Source organism: Lissotriton vulgaris, unplaced genomic scaffold (genome assembly GCF_964263255.1).
Source record: "Lissotriton vulgaris unplaced genomic scaffold, aLisVul1.2 SCAFFOLD_1545, whole genome shotgun sequence".
NCBI lineage: Eukaryota > Metazoa > Chordata > Amphibia > Caudata > Salamandridae > Lissotriton > Lissotriton vulgaris.
Window position 1 is genome coordinate 245328 of NW_028247213.1, and position 27776 is coordinate 273103.

Sequence of the window (27776 nt, forward strand, 5' to 3'; positions counted from 1 at the left end):
TGCCGGAAATGACTTCATTTGCAGTCACTTGAAAAGTAGGGATTCTCAAATAAATGGTAAGAGGTTGGAACAAATCTAAAGGAATGCATGGCATATCTATATGTATGTGTACGCAGGTATCCATATATAAAGATAGATAGATAGATAGATAGATAGATAGATAGATAGATAGATAGATAGATAGATAGATAGATAGATAGATAGATAGATAGATAGATAGATAGATAGATAGATAGATAGATAGATAGATAGATAGATAGATAGATAGATAGATAGATAGATAGATAGATATTGGGAGAGAGAGAGCGTTAATATAAACTGAGACTTTATTTTCCATCAAGCTGTCTTTCCTTTCCTTCAGGAGCAGAATGTTCTGATCATCAGCGCTCCAGAATCTAGTGCTTGGTTGGCAAGCATCACACATTGTGATGTGTTAGCTAAGAGTTCCATGTCGTTCAGACTCATATATTCCTCTGTAGTTGTACCTTGGTGATTCAACAAAATGTGGCATTATAAGCAGCATTCTACTGCCATAGACTGGGCAGAAAAAACATTTAGAATTTCACTGAAAAAGAAAAAAAGCATACTTAGGCAGAGCTTTCTGGACAGTAAGGACATTAGAGTAAGTGATGAATAAGCACTACTTTTGTTAATTTACATAGGCAGAACAGAGACTGCTGGGAAAAGCCTGAAATTAAAGGCACAGAAAATGCCTGCTTCTGGATAGAACACTGAGAAGGGTTGAAAGTTTTTTCTCTGACCCTGGCCACTCGTACAAGCAATCCTATGATAGTCAGAAGGACCCACCCTAAAAAGGAAGGGACAGCCATTTGGACCCTTTCCACCTTTTCTATATCTCGCCTGATCGAGCCTGATCGAGCGCTGATTGAGCGGATTAGCACATGTACTTCTCATTTTGGGAAGGTATTGCTTAGCTTGCTACCAGCAGCTCAGTTATGTTATGATGTTAGAGGCTTGCAAGGAATGCTTTAGTCCTGCATTAGGCAGTTTTTATTGCTACTTGCATTCAAGGGAAAGATAATTAGCCAGAATCTGTGGCCCAGTTATTCAGCTTGGCATTCCGATTTGCACAAAGGGAATAAGCATTTGAGAAAAAATGCAACATGTGTTTCTTATGTTGTTATGAACAGCTTTTTATTCTTTCTCTTTAGGGTCTAGCCACTGCAGAAATAGATAAATAAGTGCTGACTTCCTGTAAGACGTGTCCAATGCTGGGACAAAATAAAAGGGGACACTTATAAATGATAGTGATATCATTTGAGAAAGGGTAAGTTGACACTGAATTTCATGTGTATTCACAGACCAAGCATGAAAAAGTCCCCAGCATGATCTTCATTGCGTGCTTAGAGCTGGTATTAGCTTTTCAGAGGTGCGGGTCTTTCGAAGGCTCGTTGGTCTAGGGGTATGATTCTCGCTTTGGGTGCGAGAGGTCCCGGGTTCAAATCCCGGACGAGCCCTTTCATTGGTGCTTTTTTAAAGTAGTATTGAAGTATGCATTTCAAAGCCAATATCAATTTTCTCTTTGCAGTAGTGGATGAATATTTGCTAGAGTCTCATGCTTTTAACCTTGCCCTGCCTGAGCAAATAGGAAACATTTCTCTTTAAGCATTTTGCAAAAATGCTGAACTTGCATGGCATATACAAGCGTTCAGCTAGGGCTGTCTGGGAAGGTTGCATGAAAGAAATCTAAAACCAGAGGCCCTTGGAATAGCCTGTTTTGAGAAGTTTCATCACAGAAGAATCAACTGTAGACATCTGTTTCTGTAGTGTAGTGGTTATCACGTTTGCCTCACACGCGAAAGGTCCCCGGTTCGAAACCGGGCAGAAACAGTTGTTATATTGTCTTGGCTGCAATGTTGAGAGGTGCCGTTTTGCCATGAAATTGTCCAGGCCCTGAAGATGGTTTCATGCAGACTCGTTCCAAGAAAGTGAATTCTCTTAAAAACACTAAAGTAATTGGCATGTGGATGTATCTGTTGATTCACTGACCTCGCTTTCATAAGAGCCCTGCATTCTGTTCATTGCTCACCTAGAACATGCATTAACTTTGGGAATTGTTGGCACCAACAGGCATCTTAGTTTAGTGGAGTGTTTCTGGTGTTTAAGTGCAGAAGCCCTGGGCTCAATTCCTCGGTGACCCTTCTCAAGGTGATGATACAAATGCATCATCACCTTTACGTTTAATGTCAGAATTGTTTATTTCTATTTGGTGGTGTATGAATGCTTGCAATAGTATGTTGATTTTTTCTAGCCTTGAATGAATAAAAGCAAATCACTCCTCTTTATGTATTTTTCTAATACATTGATATTTGCATCTCCTTTCCTAGCCTGCATTTTTCACTATCTTACAGGCTGTATATAATAAGTATCAATTCAGGGGCCCTTCTTCTACTCAATTCACAACTGTTCTATCCCGGAATTGATAAGCAATCTACATCTGCTTCTGTTGTATATTGGTTATCATGTTTACCTGACGTGTGAAAGCCCCATGTTTGACAGTGCGCATTAATAAAGAGACCAATGATTTTTATTAAAAGTTGTCATGTGTTTTTGTTACCTTGCACCGGCCAAAAAGTGCCGGAAATGACTTCATTTGCAGTCACTTGAAAAGTAGGGATTCTCAAATAAATGGTAAGAGGTTGGAACAAATCTAAAGGAATGCATGGCATATCTATATGTATGTGTACGCAGGTATCCATATATAAGATAGATAGATAGATAGATAGATAGATAGATAGATAGATAGATAGATAGATAGATAGATAGATAGATAGATAGATAGATAGATAGATAGATAGATAGATAGATAGATAGATAGATAGATAGATAGATAGATAGATAGATAGATAGATAGATAGATATTCGGAGAGAGAGAGCGTTAATATAAACTGAGACTTTATTTTCCATCAAGCTGTCTTTCCTTTCCTTCAGGAGCAGAATGTTCTGATCATCAGCGCTCCAGAATCTAGTGCTTGGTTGGCAAGCATCACACATTGTGATGTGTTAGCTAAGAGTTCCATGTCGTTCAGACTCATATATTCCTCTGTAGTTGTACCTTGGTGATTCAACAAAATGTGGCATCATAAGCAGCATTCTACTGCCATAGACTGGGCAGAAAAAACATTTAGAATTTCACTGAAAAAGAAAAAAAGCATACTTAGGCAGAGCTTTCTGGACAGTAAGGACATTAGAGTAAGTGATGAATAAGCACTACTTTTGTTAATTTACATAGGCAGAACAGAGACTGCTGGGAAAAGCCTGAAATTAAAGGCACAGAAAATGCCTGCTTCTGGATAGAACACTGAGAAGGGTTGAAAGTTTTTTCTCTGACCCTGGCCACTCGTACAAGCAATCCTATGATAGTCAGAAGGACCCACCCTAAAAAGGAAGGGACAGCCATTTGGACCCTTTCCACCTTTTCTATATCTCGCCTGATCGAGCCTGATCGAGCGCTGATTGAGCGGATTAGCACATGTACTTCTCATTTTGGGAAGGTATTGCTTAGCTTGCTACCAGCAGCTCAGTTATGTTATGATGTTAGAGGCTTGCAAGGAATGCTTTAGTCCTGCATTAGGCAGTTTTTATTGCTACTTGCATTCAAGGGAAAGATAATTAGCCAGAATCTGTGGCCCAGTTATTCAGCTTGGCATTCCGATTTGCACAAAGGGAATAAGCATTTGAGAAAAAATGCAACATGTGTTTCTTATGTTGTTATGAACAGCTTTTTATTCTTTCTCTTTAGGGTCTAGCCACTGCAGAAATAGATAAATAAGTGCTGACTTCCTGTAAGACGTGTCCAATGCTGGGACAAAATAAAAGGGGACACTTATAAATGATAGTGATATCATTTGAGAAAGGGTAAGTTGACACTGAATTTCATGTGTATTCACAGACCAAGCATGAAAAAGTCCCCAGCATGATCTTCATTGCGTGCTTAGAGCTGGTATTAGCTTTTCAGAGGTGCGGGTCTTTCGAAGGCTCGTTGGTCTAGGGGTATGATTCTCGCTTTGGGTGCGAGAGGTCCCGGGTTCAAATCCCGGACGAGCCCTTTCATTGGTGCTTTTTTAAAGTAGTATTGAAGTATGCATTTCAAAGCCAATATCAATTTTCTCTTTGCAGTAGTGGATGAATATTTGCTAGAGTCTCATGCTTTTAACCTTGCCCTGCCTGAGCAAATAGGAAACATTTCTCTTTAAGCATTTTGCAAAAATGCTGAACTTGCATGGCATATACAAGCGTTCAGCTAGGGCTGTCTGGGAAGGTTGCATGAAAGAAATCTAAAACCAGAGGCCCTTGGAATAGCCTGTTTTGAGAAGTTTCATCACAGAAGAATCAACTGTAGACATCTGTTTCTGTAGTGTAGTGGTTATCACGTTTGCCTCACACGCGAAAGGTCCCCGGTTCGAAACCGGGCAGAAACAGTTGTTATATTGTCTTGGCTGCAATGTTGAGAGGTGCCGTTTTGCCATGAAATTGTCCAGGCCCTGAAGATGGTTTCATGCAGACTCGTTCCAAGAAAGTGAATTCTCTTAAAAACACTAAAGTAATTGGCATGTGGATGTATCTGTTGATTCACTGACCTCGCTTTCATAAGAGCCCTGCATTCTGTTCATTGCTCACCTAGAACATGCATTAACTTTGGGAATTGTTGGCACCAACAGGCATCTTAGTTTAGTGGAGTGTTTCTGGTGTTTAAGTGCAGAAGCCCTGGGCTCAATTCCTCGGTGACCCTTCTCAAGGTGATGATACAAATGCATCATCACCTTTACGTTTAATGTCAGAATTGTTTATTTCTATTTGGTGGTGTATGAATGCTTGCAATAGTATGTTGATTTTTTCTAGCCTTGAATGAATAAAAGCAAATCACTCCTCTTTATGTATTTTTCTAATACATTGATATTTGCATCTCCTTTCCTAGCCTGCATTTTTCACTATCTTACAGGCTGTATATAATAAGTATCAATTCAGGGGCCCTTCTTCTACTCAATTCACAACTGTTCTATCCCGGAATTGATAAGCAATCTACATCTGCTTCTGTTGTATATTGGTTATCATGTTTACCTGACGTGTGAAAGCCCCATGTTTGACAGTGCGCATTAATAAAGAGACCAATGATTTTTATTAAAAGTTGTCATGTGTTTTTGTTACCTTGCACCGGCCAAAAAGTGCCGGAAATGACTTCATTTGCAGTCACTTGAAAAGTAGGGATTCTCAAATAAATGGTAAGAGGTTGGAACAAATCTAAAGGAATGCATGGCATATCTATATGTATGTGTACGCAGGTATGTATGTGTACGCAGGTATCCATATATAAAGATAGATAGATAGATAGATAGATAGATAGATAGATAGATAGATAGATAGATAGATAGATAGATAGATAGATAGATAGATAGATAGATAGATAGATAGATAGATAGATAGATAGATTATAGATAGATAGATAGATATTCGGAGAGAGAGAGCGTTAATATAAACTGAGACTTTATTTTCCATCAAGCTGTCTTTCCTTTCCTTCAGGAGCAGAATGTTCTGATCATCAGCGCTCCAGAATCTAGTGCTTGGTTGGCAAGCATCACACATTGTGATGTGTTAGCTAAGAGTTCCATGTCGTTCAGACTCATATATTCCTCTGTAGTTGTACCTTGGTGATTCAACAAAATGTGGCATCATAAGCAGCATTCTACTGCCATAGACTGGGCAGAAAAAACATTTAGAATTTCACTGAAAAAGAAAAAAAGCATACTTAGGCAGAGCTTTCTGGACAGTAAGGACATTAGAGTAAGTGATGAATAAGCACTACTTTTGTTAATTTACATAGGCAGAACAGAGACTGCTGGGAAAAGCCTGAAATTAAAGGCACAGAAAATGCCTGCTTCTGGATAGAACACTGAGAAGGGTTGAAAGTTTTTTCTCTGACCCTGGCCACTCGTACAAGCAATCCTATGATAGTCAGAAGGACCCACCCTAAAAAGGAAGGGACAGCCATTTGGACCCTTTCCACCTTTTCTATATCTCGCCTGATCGAGCCTGATCGAGCGCTGATTGAGCGGATTAGCACATGTACTTCTCATTTTGGGAAGGTATTGCTTAGCTTGCTACCAGCAGCTCAGTTATGTTATGATGTTAGAGGCTTGCAAGGAATGCTTTAGTCCTGCATTAGGCAGTTTTTATTGCTACTTGCATTCAAGGGAAAGATAATTAGCCAGAATCTGTGGCCCAGTTATTCAGCTTGGCATTCCGATTTGCACAAAGGGAATAAGCATTTGAGAAAAAATGCAACATGTGTTTCTTATGTTGTTATGAACAGCTTTTTATTCTTTCTCTTTAGGGTCTAGCCACTGCAGAAATAGATAAATAAGTGCTGACTTCCTGTAAGACGTGTCCAATGCTGGGACAAAATAAAAGGGGACACTTATAAATGATAGTGATATCATTTGAGAAAGGGTAAGTTGACACTGAATTTCATGTGTATTCACAGACCAAGCATGAAAAAGTCCCCAGCATGATCTTCATTGCGTGCTTAGAGCTGGTATTAGCTTTTCAGAGGTGCGGGTCTTTCGAAGGCTCGTTGGTCTAGGGGTATGATTCTCGCTTTGGGTGCGAGAGGTCCCGGGTTCAAATCCCGGACGAGCCCTTTCATTGGTGCTTTTTTAAAGTAGTATTGAAGTATGCATTTCAAAGCCAATATCAATTTTCTCTTTGCAGTAGTGGATGAATATTTGCTAGAGTCTCATGCTTTTAACCTTGCCCTGCCTGAGCAAATAGGAAACATTTCTCTTTAAGCATTTTGCAAAAATGCTGAACTTGCATGGCATATACAAGCGTTCAGCTAGGGCTGTCTGGGAAGGTTGCATGAAAGAAATCTAAAACCAGAGGCCCTTGGAATAGCCTGTTTTGAGAAGTTTCATCACAGAAGAATCAACTGTAGACATCTGTTTCTGTAGTGTAGTGGTTATCACGTTTGCCTCACACGCGAAAGGTCCCCGGTTCGAAACCGGGCAGAAACAGTTGTTATATTGTCTTGGCTGCAATGTTGAGAGGTGCCGTTTTGCCATGAAATTGTCCAGGCCCTGAAGATGGTTTCATGCAGACTCGTTCCAAGAAAGTGAATTCTCTTAAAAACACTAAAGTAATTGGCATGTGGATGTATCTGTTGATTCACTGACCTCGCTTTCATAAGAGCCCTGCATTCTGTTCATTGCTCACCTAGAACATGCATTAACTTTGGGAATTGTTGGCACCAACAGGCATCTTAGTTTAGTGGAGTGTTTCTGGTGTTTAAGTGCAGAAGCCCTGGGCTCAATTCCTCGGTGACCCTTCTCAAGGTGATGATACAAATGCATCATCACCTTTACGTTTAATGTCAGAATTGTTTATTTCTATTTGGTGGTGTATGAATGCTTGCAATAGTATGTTGATTTTTTCTAGCCTTGAATGAATAAAAGCAAATCACTCCTCTTTATGTATTTTTCTAATACATTGATATTTGCATCTCCTTTCCTAGCCTGCATTTTTCACTATCTTACAGGCTGTATATAATAAGTATCAATTCAGGGGCCCTTCTTCTACTCAATTCACAACTGTTCTATCCCGGCATTGATAAGCAATCTACATCTGCTTCTGTTGTATATTGGTTATCATGTTTACCTGACGTGTGAAAGCCCCATGTTTGACAGTGCGCATTAATAAAGAGACCAATGATTTTTATTAAAAGTTGTCATGTGTTTTTGTTACCTTGCACCGGCCAAAAAGTGCCGGAAATGACTTCATTTGCAGTCACTTGAAAAGTAGGGATTCTCAAATAAATGGTAAGAGGTTGGAACAAATCTAAAGGAATGCATGGCATATCTATATGTATGTGTACGCAGGTATCCATATATAAAGATAGATAGATAGATAGATAGATAGATAGATAGATAGATAGATAGATAGATAGATAGATAGATAGATAGATAGATAGATAGATAGATAGATAGATAGATAGATAGATAGATAGATAGATAGATAGATAGATAGATAGATAGATAGATAGATAGATAGATAGATAGATAGATAGATAGATAGATAGATAGATAGATAGATATTGGGAGAGAGAGAGCGTTAATATAAACTGAGACTTTATTTTCCATCAAGCTGTCTTTCCTTTCCTTCAGGAGCAGAATGTTCTGATCATCAGCGCTCCAGAATCTAGTGCTTGGTTGGCAAGCATCACACATTGTGATGTGTTAGCTAAGAGTTCCATGTCGTTCAGACTCATATATTCCTCTGTAGTTGTACCTTGGTGATTCAACAAAATGTGGCATCATAAGCAGCATTCTACTGCCATAGACTGGGCAGAAAAAACATTTAGAATTTCACTGAAAAAGAAAAAAAGCATACTTAGGCAGAGCTTTCTGGACAGTAAGGACATTAGAGTAAGTGATGAATAAGCACTGCTTTTGTTAATTTACATAGGCAGAACAGAGACTGCTGGGAAAAGCCTGAAATTAAAGGCACAGAAAATGCCTGCTTCTGGATAGAACACTGAGAAGGGTTGAAAGTTTTTTCTCTGACCCTGGCCACTCGTACAAGCAATCCTATGATAGTCAGAAGGACCCACCCTAAAAAGGAAGGGACAGCCATTTGGACCCTTTCCACCTTTTCTATATCTCGCCTGATCGAGCCTGATCGAGCGCTGATTGAGCGGATTAGCACATGTACTTCTCATTTTGGGAAGGTATTGCTTAGCTTGCTACCAGCAGCTCAGTTATGTTATGATGTTAGAGGCTTGCAAGGAATGCTTTAGTCCTGCATTAGGCAGTTTTTATTGCTACTTGCATTCAAGGGAAAGATAATTAGCCAGAATCTGTGGCCCAGTTATTCAGCTTGGCATTCCGATTTGCACAAAGGGAATAAGCATTTGAGAAAAAATGCAACATGTGTTTCTTATGTTGTTATGAACAGCTTTTTATTCTTTCTCTTTAGGGTCTAGCCACTGCAGAAATAGATAAATAAGTGCTGACTTCCTGTAAGACGTGTCCAATGCTGGGACAAAATAAAAGGGGACACTTATAAATGATAGTGATATCATTTGAGAAAGGGTAAGTTGACACTGAATTTCATGTGTATTCACAGACCAAGCATGAAAAAGTCCCCAGCATGATCTTCATTGCGTGCTTAGAGCTGGTATTAGCTTTTCAGAGGTGCGGGTCTTTCGAAGGCTCGTTGGTCTAGGGGTATGATTCTCGCTTTGGGTGCGAGAGGTCCCGGGTTCAAATCCCGGACGAGCCCTTTCATTGGTGCTTTTTTAAAGTAGTATTGAAGTATGCATTTCAAAGCCAATATCAATTTTCTCTTTGCAGTAGTGGATGAATATTTGCTAGAGTCTCATGCTTTTAACCTTGCCCTGCCTGAGCAAATAGGAAACATTTCTCTTTAAGCATTTTGCAAAAATGCTGAACTTGCATGGCATATACAAGCGTTCAGCTAGGGCTGTCTGGGAAGGTTGCATGAAAGAAATCTAAAACCAGAGGCCCTTGGAATAGCCTGTTTTGAGAAGTTTCATCACAGAAGAATCAACTGTAGACATCTGTTTCTGTAGTGTAGTGGTTATCACGTTTGCCTCACACGCGAAAGGTCCCCGGTTCGAAACCGGGCAGAAACAGTTGTTATATTGTCTTGGCTGCAATGTTGAGAGGTGCCGTTTTGCCATGAAATTGTCCAGGCCCTGAAGATGGTTTCATGCAGACTCGTTCCAAGAAAGTGAATTCTCTTAAAAACACTAAAGTAATTGGCATGTGGATGTATCTGTTGATTCACAGACCTCGCTTTGAAAAGAGCCCTGCATTCTGTTCATTGCTCACCTAGAACATGCATTAACTTTGGGAATTGTTGGCACCAACAGGCATCTTAGTTTAGTGGAGTGTTTCTGGTGTTTAAGTGCAGAAGCCCTGGGCTCAATTCCTCGGTGACCCTTCTCAAGGTGATGATACAAATGCATCGTCACCTTTACGTTTAATGTCAGAATTGTTTATTTCTATTTGGTGGTGTATGAATGCTTGCAATAGTATGTTGATTTTTTCTAGCCTTGAATGAATAAAAGCAAATCACTCCTCTTTATGTATTTTTCTAATACATTGATATTTGCATCTCCTTTCCTAGCCTGCATTTTTCACTATCTTACAGGCTGTATATAATAAGTATCAATTCAGGGGCCCTTCTTCTACTCAATTCACAACTGTTCTATCCCGGCATTGATAAGCAATCTACATCTGCTTCTGTTGTATATTGGTTATCATGTTTACCTGACGTGTGAAAGCCCCATGTTTGACAGTGCGCGTTAATAAAGAGACCAATGATTTTTATTAAAAGTTGTCATGTGTTTTTGTTACCTTGCACCGGCCAAAAAGTGCCGGAAATGACTTCATTTGCAGTCACTTGAAAAGTAGGGATTCTCAAATAAATGGTAAGAGGTTGGAACAAATCTAAAGGAATGCCTGGCATATCTATATGTATGTGTACGCAGGTATCCATATATAAAGATAGATAGATAGATAGATAGATAGATAGATAGATAGATAGATAGATAGATAGATAGATAGATAGATAGATAGATAGATAGATAGATAGATAGATAGATAGATAGATAGATAGATAGATAGATAGATAGATAGATAGATAGATAGATAGATAGATAGATAGATAGATATTGGGAGAGAGAGAGCGTTAATATAAACTGAGACTTTATTTTCCATCAAGCTGTCTTTCCTTTCCTTCAGGAGCAGAATGTTCTGATCATCAGCGCTCCAGAATCTAGTGCTTGGTTGGCAAGCATCACACATTGTGATGTGTTAGCTAAGAGTTCCATGTCGTTCAGACTCATATATTCCTCTGTAGTTGTACCTTGGTGATTCAACAAAATGTGGCATTATAAGCAGCATTCTACTGCCATAGACTGGGCAGAAAAAACATTTAGAATTTCACTGAAAAAGAAAAAAAGCATACTTAGGCAGAGCTTTCTGGACAGTAAGGACATTAGAGTAAGTGATGAATAAGCACTACTTTTGTTAATTTACATAGGCAGAACAGAGACTGCTGGGAAAAGCCTGAAATTAAAGGCACAGAAAATGCCTGCTTCTGGATAGAACACTGAGAAGGGTTGAAAGTTTTTTCTCTGACCCTGGCCACTCGTACAAGCAATCCTATGATAGTCAGAAGGACCCACCCTAAAACCCTAAAAAGGAAGGGACAGCCATTTGGACCCTTTCCACCTTTTCTATATCTCGCCTGATCGAGCCTGATCGAGCGCTGATTGAGCGGATTAGCACATGTACTTCTCATTTTGGGAAGGTATTGCTTAGCTTGCTACCAGCAGCTCAGTTATGTTATGATGTTAGAGGCTTGCAAGGAATGCTTTAGTCCTGCATTAGGCAGTTTTTATTGCTACTTGCATTCAAGGGAAAGATAATTAGCCAGAATCTGTGGCCCAGTTATTCAGCTTGGCATTCCGATTTGCACAAAGGGAATAAGCATTTGAGAAAAAATGCAACATGTGTTTCTTATGTTGTTATGAACAGCTTTTTATTCTTTCTCTTTAGGGTCTAGCCACTGCAGAAATAGATAAATAAGTGCTGACTTCCTGTAAGACGTGTCCAATGCTGGGACAAAATAAAAGGGGACACTTATAAATGATAGTGATATCATTTGAGAAAGGGTAAGTTGACACTGAATTTCATGTGTATTCACAGACCAAGCATGAAAAAGTCCCCAGCATGATCTTCATTGCGTGCTTAGAGCTGGTATTAGCTTTTCAGAGGTGCGGGTCTTTCGAAGGCTCGTTGGTCTAGGGGTATGATTCTCGCTTTGGGTGCGAGAGGTCCCGGGTTCAAATCCCGGACGAGCCCTTTCATTGGTGCTTTTTTAAAGTAGTATTGAAGTATGCATTTCAAAGCCAATATCAATTTTCTCTTTGCAGTAGTGGATGAATATTTGCTAGAGTCTCATGCTTTTAACCTTGCCCTGCCTGAGCAAATAGGAAACATTTCTCTTTAAGCATTTTGCAAAAATGCTGAACTTGCATGGCATATACAAGCGTTCAGCTAGGGCTGTCTGGGAAGGTTGCATGAAAGAAATCTAAAACCAGAGGCCCTTGGAATAGCCTGTTTTGAGAAGTTTCATCACAGAAGAATCAACTGTAGACATCTGTTTCTGTAGTGTAGTGGTTATCACGTTTGCCTCACACGCGAAAGGTCCCCGGTTCGAAACCGGGCAGAAACAGTTGTTATATTGTCTTGGCTGCAATGTTGAGAGGTGCCGTTTTGCCATGAAATTGTCCAGGCCCTGAAGATGGTTTCATGCAGACTCGTTCCAAGAAAGTGAATTCTCTTAAAAACACTAAAGTAATTGGCATGTGGATGTATCTGTTGATTCACTGACCTCGCTTTCATAAGAGCCCTGCATTCTGTTCATTGCTCACCTAGAACATGCATTAACTTTGGGAATTGTTGGCACCAACAGGCATCTTAGTTTAGTGGAGTGTTTCTGGTGTTTAAGTGCAGAAGCCCTGGGCTCAATTCCTCGGTGACCCTTCTCAAGGTGATGATACAAATGCATCATCACCTTTACGTTTAATGTCAGAATTGTTTATTTCTATTTGGTGGTGTATGAATGCTTGCAATAGTATGTTGATTTTTTCTAGCCTTGAATGAATAAAAGCAAATCACTCCTCTTTATGTATTTTTCTAATACATTGATATTTGCATCTCCTTTCCTAGCCTGCATTTTTCACTATCTTACAGGCTGTATATAATAAGTATCAATTCAGGGGCCCTTCTTCTACTCAATTCACAACTGTTCTATCCCGGCATTGATAAGCAATCTACATCTGCTTCTGTTGTATATTGGTTATCATGTTTACCTGACGTGTGAAAGCCCCATGTTTGACAGTGCGCATTAATAAAGAGACCAATGATTTTTATTAAAAGTTGTCATGTGTTTTTGTTACCTTGCACCGGCCAAAAAGTGCCGGAAATGACTTCATTTGCAGTCACTTGAAAAGTAGGGATTCTCAAATAAATGGTAAGAGGTTGGAACAAATCTAAAGGAATGCATGGCATATCTATATGTATGTGTACGCAGGTATCCATATATAGATAGATAGATAGATAGATAGATAGATAGATAGATAGATAGATAGATAGATAGATAGATAGATAGATAGATAGATAGATAGATAGATAGATAGATAGATAGATAGATAGATAGATAGATAGATAGATAGATAGATAGATAGATAGATAGATAGATAGATAGATATTGGGAGAGAGAGAGCGTTAATATAAACTGAGACTTTATTTTCCATCAAGCTGTCTTTCCTTTCCTTCAGGAGCAGAATGTTCTGATCATCAGCGCTCCAGAATCTAGTGCTTGGTTGGCAAGCATCACACATTGTGATGTGTTAGCTAAGAGTTCCATGTCGTTCAGACTCATATATTCCTCTGTAGTTGTACCTTGGTGATTCAACAAAATGTGGCATCATAAGCAGCATTCTACTGCCATAGACTGGGCAGAAAAAACATTTAGAATTTCACTGAAAAAGAAAAAAAGCATACTTAGGCAGAGCTTTCTGGACAGTAAGGACATTAGAGTAAGTGATGAATAAGCACTGCTTTTGTTAATTTACATAGGCAGAACAGAGACTGCTGGGAAAAGCCTGAAATTAAAGGCACAGAAAATGCCTGCTTCTGGATAGAACACTGAGAAGGGTTGAAAGTTTTTTCTCTGACCCTGGCCACTCGTACAAGCAATCCTATGATAGTCAGAAGGACCCACCCTAAAAAGGAAGGGACAGCCATTTGGACCCTTTCCACCTTTTCTATATCTCGCCTGATCGAGCCTGATCGAGCGCTGATTGAGCGGATTAGCACATGTACTTCTCATTTTGGGAAGGTATTGCTTAGCTTGCTACCAGCAGCTCAGTTATGTTATGATGTTAGAGGCTTGCAAGGAATGCTTTAGTCCTGCATTAGGCAGTTTTTATTGCTACTTGCATTCAAGGGAAAGATAATTAGCCAGAATCTGTGGCCCAGTTATTCAGCTTGGCATTCCGATTTGCACAAAGGGAATAAGCATTTGAGAAAAAATGCAACATGTGTTTCTTATGTTGTTATGAACAGCTTTTTATTCTTTCTCTTAGGGTCTAGCCACTGCAGAAATAGATAAATAAGTGCTGACTTCCTGTAAGACGTGTCCAATGCTGGGACAAAATAAAAGGGGACACTTATAAATGATAGTGATATCATTTGAGAAAGGGTAAGTTGACACTGAATTTCATGTGTATTCACAGACCAAGCATGAAAAAGTCCCCAGCATGATCTTCATTGCGTGCTTAGAGCTGGTATTAGCTTTTCAGAGGTGCGGGTCTTTCGAAGGCTCGTTGGTCTAGGGGTATGATTCTCGCTTTGGGTGCGAGAGGTCCCGGGTTCAAATCCCGGACGAGCCCTTTCATGGTGCTTTTTTAAAGTAGTATTGAAGTATGCATTTCAAAGCCAATATCAATTTTCTCTTTGCAGTAGTGGATGAATATTTGCTAGAGTCTCATGCTTTTAACCTTGCCCTGCCTGAGCAAATAGGAAACATTTCTCTTTAAGCATTTTGCAAAAATGCTGAACTTGCATGGCATATACAAGCGTTCAGCTAGGGCTGTCTGGGAAGGTTGCATGAAAGAAATCTAAAACCAGAGGCCCTTGGAATAGCCTGTTTTGAGAAGTTTCATCACAGAAGAATCAACTGTAGACATCTGTTTCTGTAGTGTAGTGGTTATCACGTTTGCCTCACACGCGAAAGGTCCCCGGTTCGAAACCGGGCAGAAACAGTTGTTATATTGTCTTGGCTGCAATGTTGAGAGGTGCCGTTTTGCCATGAAATTGTCCAGGCCCTGAAGATGGTTTCATGCAGACTCGTTCCAAGAAAGTGAATTCTCTTAAAAACACTAAAGTAATTGGCATGTGGATGTATCTGTTGATTCACAGACCTCGCTTTGAAAAGAGCCCTGCATTCTGTTCATTGCTCACCTAGAACATGCATTAACTTTGGGAATTGTTGGCACCAACAGGCATCTTAGTTTAGTGGAGTGTTTCTGGTGTTTAAGTGCAGAAGCCCTGGGCTCAATTCCTCGGTGACCCTTCTCAAGGTGATGATACAAATGCATCGTCACCTTTACGTTTAATGTCAGAATTGTTTATTTCTATTTGGTGGTGTATGAATGCTTGCAATAGTATGTTGATTTTTTCTAGCCTTGAATGAATAAAAGCAAATCACTCCTCTTTATGTATTTTTCTAATACATTGATATTTGCATCTCCTTTCCTAGCCTGCATTTTTCACTATCTTACAGGCTGTATATAATAAGTATCAATTCAGGGGGGCCCTTCTTCTACTCAATTCACAACTGTTCTATCCCGGCATTGATAAGCAATCTACATCTGCTTCTGTTGTATATTGGTTATCATGTTTACCTGACGTGTGAAAGCCCCATGTTTGACAGTGCGCGTTAATAAAGAGACCAATGATTTTTATTAAAAGTTGTCATGTGTTTTTGTTACCTTGCACCGGCCAAAAAGTGCCGGAAATGACTTCATTTGCAGTCACTTGAAAAGTAGGGATTCTCAAATAAATGGTAAGAGGTTGGAACAAATCTAAAGGAATGCCTGGCATATCTATATGTATGTGTACGCAGGTATCCATATATAAAGATAGATAGATAGATAGATAGATAGATAGATAGATAGATAGATAGATAGATAGATAGATAGATAGATAGATAGATAGATAGATAGATAGATAGATAGATAGATAGATAGATAGATAGATAGATAGATAGATAGATAGATAGATAGATAGATAGATAGATAGATATTGGGAGAGAGAGAGCGTTAATATAAACTGAGACTTTATTTTCCATCAAGCTGTCTTTCCTTTCCTTCAGGAGCAGAATGTTCTGATCATCAGCGCTCCAGAATCTAGTGCTTGGTTGGCAAGCATCACACATTGTGATGTGTTAGCTAAGAGTTCCATGTCGTTCAGACTCATATATTCCTCTGTAGTTGTACCTTGGTGATTCAACAAAATGTGGCATTATAAGCAGCATTCTACTGCCATAGACTGGGCAGAAAAAACATTTAGAATTTCACTGAAAAAGAAAAAAAGCATACTTAGGCAGAGCTTTCTGGACAGTAAGGACATTAGAGTAAGTGATGAATAAGCACTGCTTTTGTTAATTTACATAGGCAGAACAGAGACTGCTGGGAAAAGCCTGAAATTAAAGGCACAGAAAATGCCTGCTTCTGGATAGAACACTGAGAAGGGTTGAAAGTTTTTTCTCTGACCCTGGCCACTTATACAAGCAATCCTATGATAGTCAGAAGGACCCACCCTAAAAAGGAAGGGACAGCCATTTGGACCCTTTCCACCTTTTCTATATCTCGCCTGATCGAGCCTGATCGAGCGCTGATTGAGCGGATTAGCACATGTACTTCTCATTTTGGGAAGGTATTGCTTAGCTTGCTACCAGCAGCTCAGTTATGTTATGATGTTAGAGGCTTGCAAGGAATGCTTTAGTCCTGCATTAGGCAGTTTTTATTGCTACTTGCATTCAAGGGAAAGATAATTAGCCAGAATCTGTGACCCAGTTATTCAGCTTGGCATTCCGATTTGCACAAAGGGAATAAGCATTTGAGAAAAAATGCAACATGTGTTTCTTATGTTGTTATGAACAGCTTTTTATTCTTTCTCTTTAGGGTCTAGCCACTGCAGAAATAGATAAATAAGTGCTGACTTCCTGTAAGACGTGTCCAATGCTGGGACAAAATAAAAGGGGACACTTATAAATGATAGTGATATCATTTGAGAAAGGGTAAGTTGACACTGAATTTCATGTGTTTTCACAGACCAAGCATGAAAAAGTCCCCAGCATGATCTTCATTGCGTGCTTAGAGCTGGTATTAGCTTTTCAGAGGTGCGGGTCTTTCGAAGGCTCGTTGGTCTAGGGGTATGATTCTCGCTTTGGGTGCGAGAGGTCCCGGGTTCAAATCCCGGACGAGCCCTTTCATTGGTGCTTTTTTAAAGTAGTATTGAAGTATGCATTTCAAAGCCAATATCAATTTTCTCTTTGCAGTAGTGGATGAATATTTGCTAGAGTCTCATGCTTTTAACCTTGCCCTGCCTGAGCAAATAGGAAACATTTCTCTTTAAGCATTTTGCAAAAATGCTGAACTTGCATGGCATATACAAGCGTTCAGCTAGGGCTGTCTGGGAAGGTTGCATGAAAGAAATCTAAAACCAGAGGCCCTTGGAATAGCCTGTTTTGAGAAGTTTCATCACAGAAGAATCAACTGTAGACATCTGTTTCTGTAGTGTAGTGGTTATCACGTTTGCCTCACACGCGAAAGGTCCCCGGTTCGAAACCGGGCAGAAACAGTTGTTATATTGTCTTGGCTGCAATGTTGAGAGGTGCCGTTTTGCCATGAAATTGTCCAGGCCCTGAAGATGGTTTCATGCAGACTCGTTCCAAGAAAGTGAATTCTCTTAAAAACACTAAAGTAATTGGCATGTGGATGTATCTGTTGATTCACTGACCTCGCTTTCATAAGAGCCCTGCATTCTGTTCATTGCTCACCTAGAACATGCATTAACTTTGGGAATTGTTGGCACCAACAGGCATCTTAGTTTAGTGGAGTGTTTCTGGTGTTTAAGTGCAGAAGCCCTGGGCTCAATTCCTCGGTGACCCTTCTCAAGGTGATGATACAAATGCATCATCACCTTTACGTTTAATGTCAGAATTGTTTATTTCTATTTGGTGGTGTATGAATGCTTGCAATAGTATGTTGATTTTTTCTAGCCTTGAATGAATAAAAGCAAATCACTCCTCTTTATGTATTTTTCTAATACATTGATATTTGCATCTCCTTTCCTAGCCTGCATTTTTCACTATCTTACAGGCTGTATATAATAAGTATCAATTCAGGGGCCCTTCTTCTACTCAATTCACAACTGTTCTATCCCGGCATTGATAAGCAATCTACATCTGCTTCTGTTGTATATTGGTTATCATGTTTACCTGACGTGTGAAAGCCCCATGTTTGACAGTGCGCATTAATAAAGAGACCAATGATTTTTATTAAAAGTTGTCATGTGTTTTTGTTACCTTGCACCGGCCAAAAAGTGCCGGAAATGACTTCATTTGCAGTCACTTGAAAAGTAGGGATTCTCAAATAAATGGTAAGAGGTTGGAACAAATCTAAAGGAATGCATGGCATATCTATATGTATGTGTACGCAGGTATCCATATATAAAGATAGATAGATAGATAGATAGATAGATAGATAGATAGATAGATAGATAGATAGATAGATAGATAGATAGATAGATAGATAGATAGATAGATAGATAGATAGATAGATAGATAGATAGATAGATAGATAGATAGATAGATAGATAGATATTGGGAGAGAGAGAGCGTTAATATAAACTGAGACTTTATTTTCCATCAAGCTGTCTTTCCTTTCCTTCAGGAGCAGAATGTTCTGATCATCAGCGCTCCAGAATCTAGTGCTTGGTTGGCAAGCATCACACATTGTGATGTGTTAGCTAAGAGTTCCATGTCGTTCAGACTCATATATTCCTCTGTAGTTGTACCTTGGTGATTCAACAAAATGTGGCATCATAAGCAGCATTCTACTGCCATAGACTGGGCAGAAAAAACATTTAGAATTTCACTGAAAAAGAAAAAAAGCATACTTAGGCAGAGCTTTCTGGACAGTAAGGACATTAGAGTAAGTGATGAATAAGCACTGCTTTTGTTAATTTACATAGGCAGAACAGAGACTGCTGGGAAAAGCCTGAAATTAAAGGCACAGAAAATGCCTGCTTCTGGATAGAACACTGAGAAGGGTTGAAAGTTTTTTCTCTGACCCTGGCCACTCGTACAAGCAATCCTATGATAGTCAGAAGGACCCACCCTAAAAAGGAAGGGACAGCCATTTGGACCCTTTCCACCTTTTCTATATCTCGCCTGATCGAGCCTGATCGAGCGCTGATTGAGCGGATTAGCACATGTACTTCTCATTTTGGGAAGGTATTGCTTAGCTTGCTACCAGCAGCTCAGTTATGTTATGATGTTAGAGGCTTGCAAGGAATGCTTTAGTCCTGCATTAGGCAGTTTTTATTGCTACTTGCATTCAAGGGAAAGATAATTAGCCAGAATCTGTGGCCCAGTTATTCAGCTTGGCATTCCGATTTGCACAAAGGGAATAAGCATTTGAGAAAAAATGCAACATGTGTTTCTTATGTTGTTATGAACAGCTTTTTATTCTTTCTCTTTAGGGTCTAGCCACTGCAGAAATAGATAAATAAGTGCTGACTTCCTGTAAGACGTGTCCAATGCTGGGACAAAATAAAAGGGGACACTTATAAATGATAGTGATATCATTTGAGAAAGGGTAAGTTGACACTGAATTTCATGTGTATTCACAGACCAAGCATGAAAAAGTCCCCAGCATGATCTTCATTGCGTGCTTAGAGCTGGTATTAGCTTTTCAGAGGTGCGGGTCTTTCGAAGGCTCGTTGGTCTAGGGGTATGATTCTCGCTTTGGGTGCGAGAGGTCCCGGGTTCAAATCCCGGACGAGCCCTTTCATTGGTGCTTTTTTAAAGTAGTATTGAAGTATGCATTTCAAAGCCAATATCAATTTTCTCTTTGCAGTACTGGATGAATATTTGCTAGAGTCTCATGCTTTTAACCTTGCCCTGCCTGAGCAAATAGGAAACATTTCTCTTTAAGCATTTTGCAAAAATGCTGAACTTGCATGGCATATACAAGCGTTCAGCTAGGGCTGTCTGGGAAGGTTGCATGAAAGAAATCTAAAACCAGAGGCCCTTGGAATAGCCTGTTTTGAGAAGTTTCATCACAGAAGAATCAACTGTAGACATCTGTTTCTGTAGTGTAGTGGTTATCACGTTTGCCTCACACGCGAAAGGTCCCCGGTTCGAAACCGGGCAGAAACAGTTGTTATATTGTCTTGGCTGCAATGTTGAGAGGTGCCGTTTTGCCATGAAATTGTCCAGGCCCTGAAGATGGTTTCATGCAGACTCGTTCCAAGAAAGTGAATTCTCTTAAAAACACTAAAGTAATTGGCATGTGGATGTATCTGTTGATTCACAGACCTCGCTTTGAAAAGAGCCCTGCATTCTGTTCATTGCTCACCTAGAACATGCATTAACTTTGGGAATTGTTGGCACCAACAGGCATCTTAGTTTAGTGGAGTGTTTCTGGTGTTTAAGTGCAGAAGCCCTGGGCTCAATTCCTCGGTGACCCTTCTCAAGGTGATGATACAAATGCATCGTCACCTTTACGTTTAATGTCAGAATTGTTTATTTCTATTTGGTGGTGTATGAATGCTTGCAATAGTATGTTGATTTTTTCTAGCCTTGAATGAATAAAAGCAAATCACTCCTCTTTATGTATTTTTCTAATACATTGATATTTGCATCTCCTTTCCTAGCCTGCATTTTTCACTATCTTACAGGCTGTATATAATAAGTATCAATTCAGGGGCCCTTCTTCTACTCAATTCACAACTGTTCTATCCCGGCATTGATAAGCAATCTACATCTGCTTCTGTTGTATATTGGTTATCATGTTTACCTGACGTGTGAAAGCCCCATGTTTGACAGTGCGCGTTAATAAAGAGACCAATGATTTTTATTAAAAGTTGTCATGTGTTTTTGTTACCTTGCACCGGCCAAAAAGTGCCGGAAATGACTTCATTTGCAGTCACTTGAAAAGTAGGGATTCTCAAATAAATGGTAAGAGGTTGGAACAAATCTAAAGGAATGCCTGGCATATCTATATGTATGTGTACGCAGGTATCCATATATAAAGATAGATAGATAGATAGATAGATAGATAGATAGATAGATAGATAGATAGATAGATAGATAGATAGATAGATAGATAGATAGATAGATAGATAGATAGATAGATAGATAGATAGATAGATAGATAGATAGATAGATAGATAGATAGATAGATAGATAGATAGATAGATAGATAGATAGATAGATAGATAGATAGATATTGGGAGAGAGAGAGCGTTAATATAAACTGAGACTTTATTTTCCATCAAGCTGTCTTTCCTTTCCTTCAGGAGCAGAATGTTCTGATCATCAGCGCTCCAGAATCTAGTGCTTGGTTGGCAAGCATCACACATTGTGATGTGTTAGCTAAGAGTTCCATGTCGTTCAGACTCATATATTCCTCTGTAGTTGTACCTTGGTGATTCAACAAAATGTGGCATCATAAGCAGCATTCTACTGCCATAGACTGGGCAGAAAAAACATTTAGAATTTCACTGAAAAAGAAAAAAAGCATACTTAGGCAGAGCTTTCTGGACAGTAAGGACATTAGAGTAAGTGATGAATAAGCACTGCTTTTGTTAATTTACATAGGCAGAACAGAGACTGCTGGGAAAAGCCTGAAATTAAAGGCACAGAAAATGCCTGCTTCTGGATAGAACACTGAGAAGGGTTGAAAGTTTTTTCTCTGACCCTGGCCACTTATACAAGCAATCCTATGATAGTCAGAAGGACCCACCCTAAAAAGGAAGGGACAGCCATTTGGACCCTTTCCACCTTTTCTATATCTCGCCTGATCGAGCCTGATCGAGCGCTGATTGAGCGGATTAGCACATGTACTTCTCATTTTGGGAAGGTATTGCTTAGCTTGCTACCAGCAGCTCAGTTATGTTATGATGTTAGAGGCTTGCAAGGAATGCTTTAGTCCTGCATTAGGCAGTTTTTATTGCTACTTGCATTCAAGGGAAAGATAATTAGCCAGAATCTGTGACCCAGTTATTCAGCTTGGCATTCCGATTTGCACAAAGGGAATAAGCATTTGAGAAAAAATGCAACATGTGTTTCTTATGTTGTTATGAACAGCTTTTTATTCTTTCTCTTTAGGGTCTAGCCACTGCAGAAATAGATAAATAAGTGCTGACTTCCTGTAAGACGTGTCCAATGCTGGGACAAAATAAAAGGGGACACTTATAAATGATAGTGATATCATTTGAGAAAGGGTAAGTTGACACTGAATTTCATGTGTTTTCACAGACCAAGCATGAAAAAGTCCCCAGCATGATCTTCATTGCGTGCTTAGAGCTGGTATTAGCTTTTCAGAGGTGCAGGCCTTTCGAAGGCTCGTTGGTCTAGGGGTATGATTCTCGCTTTGGGTGCGGGAGGTCCCGGGTTCAAATCCCGGACGAGCCCTTTCATTGGTGCTTTTTTAAAGTAGTATTGAAGTATGCATTTCAAAGCCAATATCAATTTTCTCTTTGCAGTAGTGGATGAATATTTGCTAGAGTCTCATGCTTTTAACCTTGCCCTGCCTGAGCAAATAGGAAACATTTCTCTTTAAGCATTTTGCAAAAATGCTGAACTTGCATGGCATATACAAGCGTTCAGCTAGGGCTGTCTGGGAAGGTTGCATGAAAGAAATCTAAAACCAGAGGCCCTTGGAATAGCCTGTTTTGAGAAGTTTCATCACAGAAGAATCAACTGTAGACATCTGTTTCTGTAGTGTAGTGGTTATCACGTTCGCCTCACACGCGAAAGGTCCCCGGTTCGAAACCGGGCAGAAACAGTTGTTATATTGTCTTGGCTGCAATGTTGAGAGGTGCCATTTTGCCATGAAATTGTCCAGGCCCTGAAGATGGTTTCATGCAGACTCATTCCAAGAAAGTGAATTCTCTTAAAAACACTAAAGTAATTGGCATGTGGATGTATCTGTTGATTCACAGACCTCGCTTTCATAAGAGCCCTGCATTCTGTTCATTGCTCACCTAGAACATGCATTAACTTTGGGAATTGTTGGCACCAACAGGCATCTTAGTTTAGTGGAGTGTTTCTGGTGTTTAAGTGCAGAAGCCCTGGGCTCAATTCCTCGGTGACCCTTCTCAAGGTGATGATACAAATGCATCGTCACCTTTACGTTTAATGTCAGAATTGTTTATTTCTATTTGGTGGTGTATGAATGCTTGCAATAGTATGTTGATTTTTTCTAGCCTTGAATGAATAAAAGCAAATCACTCCTCTTTATGTATTTTTCTAATACATTGATATTTGCATCTCCTTTCCTAGCCTGCATTTTTCACTATCTTACAGGCTGTATATAATAAGTATCAATTCAGGGGCCCTTCTATTACTCAATTCACAACTATTCTATCCTGGCATTGATAAGCAATCTACATCTGCTTCTGTTGTGTATTGGTTATCATGTTTACCTGACGTGTGAAAACCCCATGTTTGACAGTGCGCGTTAATAAAGAGACCAATGATTTGTATTAAAAGTTGGCATGTGTTTTTGTTACCTTGCACCGGCCAAAAAGTGCCGGAAATGACTTCATTTGCAGTCACTTGAAAAGTAGGGATTCTCAAATAAATGGTAAGAGGTTGGAACAAATCTAAAGGAATGCATGGCATATCTATATGTATGTGTACGCAGGTATCCATATATAAAGATAGATAGATAGATAGATAGATAGATAGATAGATAGATAGATAGATAGATAGATAGATAGATAGATAGATAGATAGATAGATAGATAGATAGATAGATAGATAGATAGATAGATAGATAGATAGATAGATAGATAGATAGATAGATAGATAGATAGATAGATAGATAGATATTGGGAGAGAGAGAGCGTTAATATAAACTGAGACTTTATTTTCCATCAAGCTGTCTTTCCTTTCCTTCAGGAGCAGAATGTTCTGATCATCAGCGCTCCAGAATCTAGTGCTTGGTTGGCAAGCATCACACATTGTGATGTGTTAGCTAAGAGTTCCATGTCGTTCAGACTCATATATTCCTCTGTAGTTGTACCTTGGTGATTCAACAAAATGTGGCATCATAAGCAGCATTCTACTGCCATAGACTGGGCAGAAAAAACATTTAGAATTTCACTGAAAAAGAAAAAAAGCATACTTAGGCAGAGCTTTCTGGACAGTAAGGACATTAGAGTAAGTGATGAATAAGCACTGCTTTTGTTAATTTACATAGGCAGAACAGAGACTGCTGGGAAAAGCCTGAAATTTAAGGCACAGAAAATGCCTGCTTCTGGATAGAACACTGAGAAGGGTTGAAAGTTTTTTCTCTGACCCTGGCCACTTATACAAGCAATCCTATGATAGTCAGAAGGACCCACCCTAAAAAGGAAGGGACAGCCATTTGGACCCTTTCCACCTTTTCTATATCTCGCCTGATCGAGCCTGATTGAGCGGATTAGCACATGTACTTCTCATTTTTGGAAGGTATTGCTTAGCTTGCTACCAGCAGCTCAGTTATGTTATGATGTTAGAGGCTTGCAAGGAATGCTTTAGTCCTGCATTAGGCAGTTTTTATTGCTACTTGCATTCAAGGGAAAGATAATTAGCCAGAATCTGTGGCCCAGTTATTCAGCTTGGCATTCCGATTTGCACAAAGGGAATAAGCATTTGAGAAAAAATGCAACATGTGTTTCTTATGTTGTTATGAACAGCTTTTTATTCTTTCTCTTTAGGGTCTAGCCACTGCAGAAATAGATAAATAAGTGCTGACTTCCTGTAAGACGTGTCCAATGCTGGGACAAAATAAAAGGGGACACTTATAAATGATAGTGATATCATTTGAGAAAGGGTAAGTTGACACTGAATTTCATGTGTATTCACAGACCAAGCATGAAAAAGTCCCCAGCATGATCTTCATTGCGTGCTTAGAGCTGGTATTAGCTTTTCAGAGGTGCGGGTCTTTCGAAGGCTCGTTGGTCTAGGGGTATGATTCTCGCTTTGGGTGCGAGAGGTCCCGGGTTCAAATCCCGGACGAGCCCTTTCATTGGTGCTTTTTTAAAGTAGTATTGAAGTATGCATTTCAAAGCCAATATCAATTTTCTCTTTGCAGTAGTGGATGAATATTTGCTAGAGTCTCATGCTTTTAACCTTGCCCTGCCTGAGCAAATAGGAAACATTTCTCTTTAAGCATTTTGCAAAAATGCTGAACTTGCATGGCATATACAAGCGTTCAGCTAGGGCTGTCTGGGAAGGTTGCATGAAAGAAATCTAAAACCAGAGGCCCTTGGAATAGCCTGTTTTGAGAAGTTTCATCACAGAAGAATCAACTGTAGACATCTGTTTCTGTAGTGTAGTGGTTATCACGTTTGCCTCACACGCGAAAGGTCCCCGGTTCGAAACCGGGCAGAAACAGTTGTTATATTGTCTTGGCTGCAATGTTGAGAGGTGCCGTTTTGCCATGAAATTGTCCAGGCCCTGAAGATGGTTTCATGCAGACTCGTTCCAAGAAAGTGAATTCTCTTAAAAACACTAAAGTAATTGGCATGTGGATGTATCTGTTGATTCACAGACCTCGCTTTGAAAAGAGCCCTGCATTCTGTTCATTGCTCACCTAGAACATGCATTAACTTTGGGAATTGTTGGCACCAACAGGCATCTTAGTTTAGTGGAGTGTTTCTGGTGTTTAAGTGCAGAAGCCCTGGGCTCAATTCCTCGGTGACCCTTCTCAAGGTGATGATACAAATGCATCGTCACCTTTATGTTTAATGTCAGAATTGTTTATTTCTATTTGGTGGTGTATGAATGCTTGCAATAGTATGTTGATTTTTTCTAGCCTTGAATGAATAAAAGCAAATCACTCCTCTTTATGTATTTTTCTAATACATTGATATTTGCATCTCCTTTCCTAGCCTGCATTTTTCACTATCTTACAGGCTGTATATAATAAGTATCAATTCAGGGGCCCTTCTTCTACTCAATTCACAACTGTTCTATCCCGGCATTGATAAGCAATCTACATCTGCTTCTGTTGTATATTGGTTATCATGTTTACCTGACGTGTGAAAGCCCCATGTTTGACAGTGCGCGTTAATAAAGAGACCAATGATTTTTATTAAAAGTTGTCATGTGTTTTTGTTACCTTGCACCGGCCAAAAAGTGCCGGAAATGACTTCATTTGCAGTCACTTGAAAAGTAGGGATTCTCAAATAAATGGTAAGAGGTTGGAACAAATCTAAAGGAATGCCTGGCATATCTATATGTATGTGTACGCAGGTATCCATATATAAAGATAGATAGATAGATAGATAGATAGATAGATAGATAGATAGATAGATAGATAGATAGATAGATAGATAGATAGATAGATAGATAGATAGATAGATAGATAGATAGATAGATAGATAGATAGATAGATAGATAGATAGATAGATAGATAGATAGATAGATAGATAGATAGATAGATATTGGGAGAGAGAGAGCGTTAATATAAACTGAGACTTTATTTTCCATCAAGCTGTCTTTCCTTTCCTTCAGGAGCAGAATGTTCTGATCATCAGCGCTCCAGAATCTAGTGCTTGGTTGGCAAGCATCACACATTGTGATGTGTTAGCTAAGAGTTCCATGTCGTTCAGACTCATATATTCCTCTGTAGTTGTACCTTGGTGATTCAACAAAATGTGGCATCATAAGCAGCATTCTACTGCCATAGACTGGGCAGAAAAAACATTTAGAATTTCACTGAAAAAGAAAAAAAGCATACTTAGGCAGAGCTTTCTGGACAGTAAGGACATTAGAGTAAGTGATGAATAAGCACTGCTTTTGTTAATTTACATAGGCAGAACAGAGACTGCTGGGAAAAGCCTGAAATTAAAGGCACAGAAAATGCCTGCTTCTGGATAGAACACTGAGAAGGGTTGAAAGTTTTTTCTCTGACCCTGGCCACTTATACAAGCAATCCTATGATAGTCAGAAGGACCCACCCTAAAAAGGAAGGGACAGCCATTTGGACCCTTTCCACCTTTTCTATATCTCGCCTGATCGAGCCTGATCGAGCGCTGATTGAGCGGATTAGCACATGTACTTCTCATTTTGGGAAGGTATTGCTTAGCTTGCTACCAGCAGCTCAGTTATGTTATGATGTTAGAGGCTTGCAAGGAATGCTTTAGTCCTGCATTAGGCAGTTTTTATTGCTACTTGCATTCAAGGGAAAGATAATTAGCCAGAATCTGTGACCCAGTTATTCAGCTTGGCATTCCGATTTGCACAAAGGGAATAAGCATTTGAGAAAAAATGCAACATGTGTTTCTTATGTTGTTATGAACAGCTTTTTATTCTTTCTCTTTAGGGTCTAGCCACTGCAGAAATAGATAAATAAGTGCTGACTTCCTGTAAGACGTGTCCAATGCTGGGACAAAATAAAAGGGGACACTTATAAATGATAGTGATATCATTTGAGAAAGGGTAAGTTGACACTGAATTTCATGTGTATTCACAGACCAAGCATGAAAAAGTCCCCAGCATGATCTTCATTGCGTGCTTAGAGCTGGTATTAGCTTTTCAGAGGTGCAGGCCTTTCGAAGGCTCGTTGGTCTAGGGGTATGATTCTCGCTTTGGGTGCGAGAGGTCCCGGGTTCAAATCCCGGACGAGCCCTTTCATTGGTGCTTTTTTAAAGTAGTATTGAAGTATGCATTTCAAAGCCAATATCAATTTTCTCTTTGCAGTAGTGGGTGAATATTTGCTAGAGTCTCATGCTTTTAACCTTGCCCTGCCTGAGCAATTAGGAAACATTTCTCTTTAAGCATTTTGCAAAAATGCTGAACTTGCATGGCATATACAAGCGTTCAGCTAGGGCTGTCTGGGAAGGTTGCATGAAAGAAATCTAAAACCAGAGGCCCTT

General features: G+C 39.5%; 20 non-coding genes across 20 annotated transcripts; all 20 read left to right on the plus strand.

Annotated features, from left to right (window-relative positions):
- Positions 1–1406: 1406 nt before the first annotated feature.
- Positions 1407–1478, plus strand: TRNAP-UGG (transfer RNA proline (anticodon UGG)). Its single transcript has one exon. It is a non-coding gene; the product is annotated as a tRNA-Pro (tRNA).
- A 300-nt stretch (positions 1479–1778) lies between these two features.
- TRNAV-CAC (transfer RNA valine (anticodon CAC)) lies at positions 1779–1851 on the plus strand. The gene has a single exon. It is a non-coding gene; the product is annotated as a tRNA-Val (tRNA).
- Positions 1852–3997: 2146 nt separating this feature from the next.
- Positions 3998–4069, plus strand: TRNAP-UGG (transfer RNA proline (anticodon UGG)). Its single transcript has one exon. It is a non-coding gene; the product is annotated as a tRNA-Pro (tRNA).
- Positions 4070–4369: 300 nt separating this feature from the next.
- On the plus strand, positions 4370–4442 carry TRNAV-CAC (transfer RNA valine (anticodon CAC)). Its single transcript has one exon. It is a non-coding gene; the product is annotated as a tRNA-Val (tRNA).
- A 2144-nt stretch (positions 4443–6586) lies between these two features.
- Positions 6587–6658, plus strand: TRNAP-UGG (transfer RNA proline (anticodon UGG)). Its single transcript has one exon. It is a non-coding gene; the product is annotated as a tRNA-Pro (tRNA).
- Positions 6659–6958: 300 nt separating this feature from the next.
- On the plus strand, positions 6959–7031 carry TRNAV-CAC (transfer RNA valine (anticodon CAC)). Its single transcript has one exon. It is a non-coding gene; the product is annotated as a tRNA-Val (tRNA).
- Positions 7032–9222: 2191 nt separating this feature from the next.
- Positions 9223–9294, plus strand: TRNAP-UGG (transfer RNA proline (anticodon UGG)). Its single transcript has one exon. It is a non-coding gene; the product is annotated as a tRNA-Pro (tRNA).
- Positions 9295–9594: 300 nt separating this feature from the next.
- TRNAV-CAC (transfer RNA valine (anticodon CAC)) lies at positions 9595–9667 on the plus strand. The gene has a single exon. It is a non-coding gene; the product is annotated as a tRNA-Val (tRNA).
- Positions 9668–11834: 2167 nt separating this feature from the next.
- On the plus strand, positions 11835–11906 carry TRNAP-UGG (transfer RNA proline (anticodon UGG)). Its single transcript has one exon. It is a non-coding gene; the product is annotated as a tRNA-Pro (tRNA).
- Positions 11907–12206: 300 nt separating this feature from the next.
- TRNAV-CAC (transfer RNA valine (anticodon CAC)) lies at positions 12207–12279 on the plus strand. The gene has a single exon. It is a non-coding gene; the product is annotated as a tRNA-Val (tRNA).
- Positions 12280–14431: 2152 nt separating this feature from the next.
- On the plus strand, positions 14432–14503 carry TRNAP-UGG (transfer RNA proline (anticodon UGG)). The gene has a single exon. It is a non-coding gene; the product is annotated as a tRNA-Pro (tRNA).
- A 299-nt stretch (positions 14504–14802) lies between these two features.
- TRNAV-CAC (transfer RNA valine (anticodon CAC)) lies at positions 14803–14875 on the plus strand. The gene has a single exon. It is a non-coding gene; the product is annotated as a tRNA-Val (tRNA).
- A 2157-nt stretch (positions 14876–17032) lies between these two features.
- Positions 17033–17104, plus strand: TRNAP-UGG (transfer RNA proline (anticodon UGG)). The gene has a single exon. It is a non-coding gene; the product is annotated as a tRNA-Pro (tRNA).
- Positions 17105–17404: 300 nt separating this feature from the next.
- On the plus strand, positions 17405–17477 carry TRNAV-CAC (transfer RNA valine (anticodon CAC)). The gene has a single exon. It is a non-coding gene; the product is annotated as a tRNA-Val (tRNA).
- A 2139-nt stretch (positions 17478–19616) lies between these two features.
- Positions 19617–19688, plus strand: TRNAP-UGG (transfer RNA proline (anticodon UGG)). The gene has a single exon. It is a non-coding gene; the product is annotated as a tRNA-Pro (tRNA).
- A 300-nt stretch (positions 19689–19988) lies between these two features.
- TRNAV-CAC (transfer RNA valine (anticodon CAC)) lies at positions 19989–20061 on the plus strand. The gene has a single exon. It is a non-coding gene; the product is annotated as a tRNA-Val (tRNA).
- A 2559-nt stretch (positions 20062–22620) lies between these two features.
- TRNAV-CAC (transfer RNA valine (anticodon CAC)) lies at positions 22621–22693 on the plus strand. Its single transcript has one exon. It is a non-coding gene; the product is annotated as a tRNA-Val (tRNA).
- A 2152-nt stretch (positions 22694–24845) lies between these two features.
- TRNAP-UGG (transfer RNA proline (anticodon UGG)) lies at positions 24846–24917 on the plus strand. The gene has a single exon. It is a non-coding gene; the product is annotated as a tRNA-Pro (tRNA).
- Positions 24918–25217: 300 nt separating this feature from the next.
- Positions 25218–25290, plus strand: TRNAV-CAC (transfer RNA valine (anticodon CAC)). The gene has a single exon. It is a non-coding gene; the product is annotated as a tRNA-Val (tRNA).
- Positions 25291–27457: 2167 nt separating this feature from the next.
- TRNAP-UGG (transfer RNA proline (anticodon UGG)) lies at positions 27458–27529 on the plus strand. The gene has a single exon. It is a non-coding gene; the product is annotated as a tRNA-Pro (tRNA).
- Positions 27530–27776: the final 247 nt, after the last annotated feature.